The following is an 8,371-nucleotide window of genomic DNA, read 5'->3' as shown; positions in this document are numbered from 1 at the left end:
AAAAGAAAAATGAGGGATTGTGTTCTAAAAATTCAATTCAACGGTTCCAAAAATTTATTGTTTGCTAAAATTTGCGTCAAAAAAACGAGATTTTTATTTTGTTCCGGTACTTCGAACTTAATTTTCACAGACCCCATCAAATATTAATATTTTTGATCGAAATAAAATGCCAGTCCGTTGAAATTGCGGTAGAGATCTGAATATTTAAGAGAGCTATGGCTCAAGACGCATTATCCAACTGAATTGCCTGTTATTTGAAATTCAGCCAACAAAATAAAAACAAATCTATCTCCACGTTTTGACGCCCATATAAAGGTTTTTGACGTTTTAGTGGTTCTAGACGAGTTTTTCAGCAAAGTCACCAAAATTTGACATTCTTGGCTGACAATTATTAGTATAGCTCTATGTTTTCCCATAGCCTCCAAAATTATGTTCCGCCCAAGCTATTTTCATGGCTCTAGGCTCTTTTTCCAATTAAAATGATCGTAATTTGGCTTTCCGGGTAATTTGTGGGTACTAAACTTCTTCTATAAATGTAAATACACGTCCATGTTTTTGCAGATCCATGTTTTGGTATAGCTCCTATATGACGGTATTGCCCATTTAAAGTACTCACATGGTCTAAGGAGTATATTTCCTGGAAAGTGGGTGTAATTTGATTTATTACTGATAAAAATATGAGGAATATTTTGGTTTAATAAGTTAACCCTCAGTCGATTCACTCAAGGGGTCTTTCGGTCCACTTTTGCAGAAATGATTGAAAACTCAATTAAAGGGGATTGCAGCAGGTCAGAACATAAAACGTTCGCCATAAAGCTATACTATAAGTTTCAGAATAGACCAAAGCTCGAAAAAATAGCCTAAACAGAAATCTTCAAAATATGAAAACTCTTTTTAGAGCTAAAAACGATCATATACAGACTTTGTGCCAATTTACCCATTAGATGTCGTTTTAGAAGAATGGCATAAGGAACAAAAATATTCTCCAATCAAATTTTAGTATTATCAGTGAACAAGATATATATATATATATATATATATATATATATATATATATATATATGGACGAAATTTAGAACAAAAAGTTAAAAAATATTAAAATATTAGCAATTTTTTTCATAGAAATTTCCCAGTACTTTTTTCAACAAACTATATAAAAGTAGCCTGAAACTAAATTTTTCTTACATAGTATCAAAGAATAAAATATTCTACGTCAAATTTCACTGTGAGTCTCAAAACAAACTTTATATTTAAATTCAATAGGTTTTTTGGAAATTTGCAGCAGAAATTTGGCAACAAAACTTCCATTTAAACTTCATCGTTGGAGTATTTCGTCAAAGTCAAAATTATTCTAAATAGTATTTCACTATTAGTTATAAATGAAATGAGTTTTGTAAACACGATATTTATTTGTAAAAATATATCTCTGATTTCGGTATATACAGAAAATTTTCTATTTTGATAAAATTTCGCACTTTTTTTACACTTAGGCTTATGAGTGTATATACACTTTGATATGGTAAAAATGTGCCTCATCGAAATATTGGCGTTAGACCCCATGTTTCTTTGGACCAAATCCGTTTCAGACAATTGGTAGTAGATTTACAAATGTCGGTCCGTGTGCCTGGTGCGCACTATAACTCCCGCAGGGAGTAACTGGTTTCATTCAAACTTTGCTAAGTGTGTCTGTTTGTTGTAATCACTCTAGCCTCCAAAGGAATTGGGACTAGAGTGATTACAACGGTGCATTGAAAGTTCAAAGATGGGCTATATCGGTCCCCGTTTATGCAAAGCTCCCATATAAGGGTACCCCTCAATTTTCGGTTTTTGGGGTTTTTGAGAGCGTATTTCAACTGAATTCGCTGAGATTTGGTACATTGGATTCTTATTGGGTACCAAAACTCTCCACTAAAAATTATAAATATAGGTCCACTTTTCCTGGTAGCCCCACATAAAGTTACCCCCTGTTTTCATTATTCTAGCGTATTTTTCCACAGAATTGACTGTAATTTAGAGTTCTTATTGTGTTCTAAATCTGAAAACATTTTCAATATATATAAATATAGATAGGATCCCCACGCTTTTGCTTCATTCTCAAATGCAGATATAAAGAACATTTTCACTTCCCACCTAAACCGTACCTTTATTATACACCTTATCATACCACCCTGCAGCAGAGAGTCAAAGCAAAGAGTTTCAAAGTATCTCTACCACTTTAACATTTATGTATCTGCAACAGTACATACTAACACAATCAAACCCTAAAGTAACAGCGAAATGAAAAAAGGAACACACAGCAGCAACAACAACATCATCATAGCTTACAAAGCTATTAAAAATGTATAAAAAATCACATAGCGACGCGAAAAATTTGAATACGCTGCAATGCTGTTAAGTAAGAAAAATTTCAAAGTTTTTCATGACTGTTGGGTAGCAGCAAAGTGTGTGTGTGTTTTTTTTAACCCTCACTGGAGTCAGTCACCCACCCATATTTTTTATTGTTCGCTTACCCAGAAATCGCTTTTGGTAATAGACGTGCCAGCGGTGAAACGAAAAAAAAAATGACAGAGACAATCGTTTCGGCTTTAGAGTTACTCATCATCATCATCATGCAAATAAGAAAAAAACGAAAAACAACAAACAAAGAGTAAGGAGCAAAAGGAGATACGCACAGATCCCAGCTACAAATGATTCATTTGCAAAGGGTACAGCATGAAATTAAGCAACGAAATGAATTTTCTTTGTAATCTTGTCATTTGGAGGAGAGCGATGGTGTGGGTGGTTATTTTTTGTGCTATATGTGCACAGTCAAGGTGGGAAGGGACGCACTGGGATGGGAGCAATGACAAAATTATAAAACAAAAAATGTTTTATGTTGGAAAATGAGACGAGCCAACGCATCTGTGGTAAAGGGGGATAAGAAAGTTTGTCATTTGTTTAAAGTCACCTTTATTAATGTGAAGTTGCTTTTACCATTGAGGTGTATCACTTTGCATATGGTGTTGTCGCGTGTCTACATCTGTTGTGAATTTAAGGGCTAAGGAATAGCTGAAAGGAATTTTGTTGTGTTAGATACAAAAACATATCATCCATAGTCAGATATAAACATATCCGATTTGATGTGCGAATAGTAATGGTGTGATTTAATTTATCTAATAACGTCAGGAATATTTATTGCAAAGAAATTTTCTTAGTCCATATAATGTCAATGTGAACGAAATTGGTAGGGATCTTCGAAAATCGGAGGGTATATGAAGGCTATACCATTAAGCGCACAAAACGTGAAATAGTACTGACAATATTCGGCAAGATATTGAATTACATATAATTATATTTAAAAAGCGGAAAAATTTTTAATAAATATGTAATTTTTCAGATATAAATCTTGCCGCAGTTTCCGGCGAAGAAAGTTTATATGGACCTATTTATAAAAAAATCGATTTAAACTTTAATTATAAAGTATTCCCCATTTATAGGAATCTCTTATATGAGGATAATTTATAAACGAAACGGAATACAAAATTACAGCCACATTTGTGATAAACCTTTAACCTTAAAAATAGCGAATGTTAGTGAAACCTTAACACGAGGGCTATGTCAAACCAGTGTGCAGAGCAGTATAGTCGGGCAGGGCCGATCATACGATACCCTCCACAAATACCACGGAAATCTAACTTTCTGCTGATTTTTATTCCGAGCCTGGGGACTATTTCGTGATAGTTCCTTACACTGACATATTTTCCGAATATTACTAGTATTCAACATAGTCCTTCTAATTACTTGTCCATATTCGCTTCACCGTGGGTTGTGTTGTGATGTTCGGCTTATAATTGTGTGCTATAGATCGACTCCAAAAAACCCAACAAAGTTAAGTTTTCGGTCCACTTCATCCCAAAATTATTATATGATCATCACTTAAAATATTAGGCGTTTGCTTGGCCATAACTGGAACCTCATGGAACATTTCAAAGCGATCAGCGCTACATTTCTGCCCTCCAGTGTGGTAATGGGTTACTAAATAATATCTGAATACGTAAGCACCTGTAAATATTTAAGTTTAACACCCACATTAGAGTACATACGACAATATAATTGGTATCAATTTAAAGATCAACCACTCCTCTTGGATATACTATCAACTTTTTGGGTCTATGTTCTTCAGGATTAAAACCAGTAAGGAAAGTAGTAAATTCGGACGGGGCCGACTATATGACACCCTTCACCACTATGGGTATATTAAACACGACTATTAACATGAAATTCGATGAACTAAAATATGTGATATCTAAATGTGAATCGACTTAGATCAATCCATAAACATGTCATTCGTTTGTTACAATGGGACAAAAGTATGTAAATCAACTTCAAATGTCTATGTCTGTACATCTAGAAAACGCAACTACGTTATTCTATGTTCAATTTTGACATGAGGAGTTTGATGTATTATTTACTTAAAATCGGACGAAAATATATATCGAAGTTTTATCCAAATATGAAACTATTTCAACAAAACTTGTCACACGTTAGGTTATACTAATTTCAGTACATTAAATCGGACAAAAATATATTTAGGAGCTTTATTTAAATCTGCACCGAAACTTGGCAGACGTCATTCCAGGTTCAATTCAGTATGCCATGCCAAATTTCGTGCAAATCGAAAGATATATAGGGACTTTGGTGCACCATTTACCTTAAATCGGACGGAAATATATATGGTAGCTATATCTAAATATGAACCGATTTTTACGAAACTTGGCAGACATCATTCTGGGCTCAATTCAATACGTTATACCTAATTTCGTGCAAATCGAAAGATATATAGGGACTTGGGTGCACCATTCGGACGAAAATATATATGGGAGCTGTATCTAAGTCTGAACCGATTTTTCCCAATTTCAATAGGGTTCGTCCTTGGGCCAAATAAATGAGCTGTGTAAAATTTCATCCAATTCGGATTATAAATGCGACATGTACTTTGTTTACAATTTAACACCAACAGACGTACGGACATACGGACGTACGGAATTTCATGAATCGACTTAAAAAGTAATTCTACGCATATTCTCAAAAGGAAACATGTGTCTATCTCGTTTCCTTTTGCCTGTTACAAACATATGCACAAAGACATAATACCCTGTACCACAGTGTGGTGAAGGATATAAATAGAATACAAATTTGGTAATTTTTCACACAAAAGTCAGGGTCCATTTGACCCGATAAATATTGGCCGATCTTTATCAAAACAGGCATGCTTATACTTTGGCCCGAGCCCCTTCTCCATGTAAAAATTCAAGATGTTTGGGCCATAACTGCGGCCTCTAGAGCGACCAGAAAAACCGACAAAATTTAAGTATTTGGTCCATTGCATCTCCTAAATATTAGCCGATCTTAACCAAAAATAGTAGGGGTCTTCTTTGGGCAGAATCCATACCACATGAAAAATTTCGTGAAGTCTGTATCGTGTTTACAAATTATAATGAACAGACGGATGGACGGACGGGCACACATGTCTAGACAGACTCAGCTAGTCGGGATATGACGATCGGCATACTTAAAGGTGGATCTAGGACCAATATTTCGCGGCGTTACAAACTCTTGAGGCTCAACAATGTTTATTAACCTCATCGAAACCATAATGTCAAATTACAAAAACTTCGGTTGGAAAAAGCTGTTTAAAATTAACAAGTGAAAAAGCATTATGTTCAGCCGGACCGAACATTGAAACTTTAAACCATAGGTATACTGATAGCAAATACCAAAAAGTATATCTATCCAGTGCTACAAAAACAAAAAAAATATATAAAAAACGATGAAATTATGATGTCAAGCCGTATATTCTAAATTTTTCGTTTGGACAGATATAGAGTCCTTTGTTGCAATGTGACAAAATTATGTAAATCGATTAAAAGCAAATATGAATCGAACACCCGTAAATTATTTGGAGCCAAATTAAAACGAAGTTGGGCGAACATATATATTGGATATGTCTGCATTTCAACAAAATTCTATATTCAATTTTGTACGTTGTGCCAAAATTTCGTGACAATCTGATAAACATGAGGAGTTTGGTGCACCATTTATATATATATGCAAATGTGAACCAATTTCAACGAAACTTTTCACAGGTTAGGTTATACTAATTTCAGTAAGCTTTCTTTGAACGTTCCTTACTGGCTTCCCTACAACCTATGGTGCAAAGTATATTTCTTTATCTAAAATGTTACCTAGGCTTGAATTTTGTTTATTTTCTTTGTTATTAGATACAAATGTGTGTTTTTTCCAATTTTTAGTTTAACTTTGTTCTATAGACTTTTTTTGGGTTGTTTTATGCCTGCAGCAAGTCATATCCGTTTCCACTTTTTGTCAACTGATTGAACTCCTTTGCCATTTCGTTTGTTATGTTTGTTGCAATTGGATATTTTGTGATTATTTGAATATATCCATGATATTAAAATTCATGTCAACGAAAGGTTCAGTAATTGTTTTTTTACTAAAATGAATCAGTTAAATATGCACTAATAATAAAAAACATATTAAAAATTCAATACGGAAAGGATTAAAATGTGGCTTATCTACCAAAAAAAATCATAAATCTTTATTTCAACCGCAAAAAATCATCTGCTTTGGTCCAGCCCACCTGATTTTTTCCTTTAACGTTATGATCACTCCCCACCTCTGGAATATTTGAATAATACCCAACATTTTGTATGGTTCAACTCCTGATCAGTCAATATACCCATAACACTACTATGTCACCATCTTTCATTCTTTCCTCCTTTCTTGAGATAATGAACGACATCAAATGAAACTTGAGCATCTTTATTGAGTTTACTTTGCTTTAAGCACTTCCTTGGAAAAGTGAATGAAGACGATGCTGATATGGATGTTGAAGACGACGAGGACTATGTCGACTGTGTGGTGGTGATGATGATGACGCCAAATGGAGTCTGATGATGAGCATGACAGACACTCATAATAGTCTGCCAAAGAAAATTGCGTTTCTTGCAACTACTACCAACTGCTTGCATGATGGCTGGCTGATTTGACTCTGAAGCTTGGTTGCAGGCATAGCATGGTATGGCTGCTAGTTGCTTTGTATGTATCTTTCCTTTGGCCAACAACTCTTTGATATTAAGGGGTTTTTAATTGAATTTTATAATAAAATTTCTTTGCTCGTTTCTTTGTGTTTGTCTTGTGCAAAAAGTCACAAAGAAATGAAGGAAAGGCAAAAGCAACATAGCTAAAAAAAATTAAATGAAAGTTGAAAAAATGATGTTGATGATAAAGTAAATGAAACTTTGAAGAGTTTTGATTTAATGAGTTTTTTTTAGATTCAAAGAAAGGAGAAGGGGACACAGATTGAAGGAAGCCATATTAAAATTGAATGTCAATGAAAATCAATGCAAATTTAATGTGAGACATTTTAGTTTTGTTGAGTTTTTTTGGAATGAAATTTTTCTATGATGTACGGTTTGTTGTAAATCTAGAAGTAAACTATAATGGATTGAAGATATTTAGTTGATATAAGGGTTGGCCGGTGACTGACCTTCAAGGTCAGTACGTATATTCATACCAATGTTGAAGCTTATAAAACTGTGTTGTTCTAAAGAGGTTATATCTAACACTCTGTTTCTGTAAACTCCCTACCGATACGATCCGACGGTACCTCACCCACAGAGTCAAAATTTTTAAAATTTCAATATCAAGCAAATGCAGTATTCAAAAACGCCATACTAATCCTAAATAAGATGGGGACCATTAGTCTAACCATTCTGGTTAAATCCAAACTTTGCACATGGTAGGACTAAGTCCGAAGGTGGTACCAATCGGAGTGGAGCGTTTTGTTTATTTTCACCAAAAAGGGTCAAAGTTGTAAAATTTTGCAAATTTCATATCTATTCGAATGAAAATCCGATTTGATTGCACATCGGTTACCTTAAGCAAAGAAACCCTCATCTACTACGGAAAAGCAAATAAAACGTATAAAGGACCACAATCTGCGAATCTGCACTTGGAATTTGAGCACGTTGTACAGAACAGGCGCAGTTTTCGCTTTTGTCGGTACTCAAGAAGACAAAGCCAATATTATAGCCTTACACGCAATTGAAAGGGACTGGCGTATGTAAATCAGTTGATTACGCACTGTAGTATAGCTGACATGAATTTGGCTGCGGATTTATGGTAGACAGGAGAATAAAAGACCTCGTCTCCAGATTCACTCCAGTAGATAAACAGACCATAGACATTTTTTACGAGCGCCTAGAAACATCATATGCCCGCTGCCCTGGCCATGATATTAAAATTCTGCTAGAAGATTTTAATGCAAAAATTGAAAGGGAAATTATTTTTGGCCCCACCGACGAAAAAAGCA

This window comes from Musca vetustissima, unplaced genomic scaffold (assembly GCF_032173495.1).
Source record: "Musca vetustissima isolate MV318-11 ecotype Yass unplaced genomic scaffold, APGP_CSIRO_Mvet_v1 utg51126, whole genome shotgun sequence".
Classification (NCBI taxonomy): Eukaryota; Metazoa; Arthropoda; class Insecta; order Diptera; family Muscidae; genus Musca; species Musca vetustissima.
Note: the sequence above shows the minus strand (reverse complement) of the source record.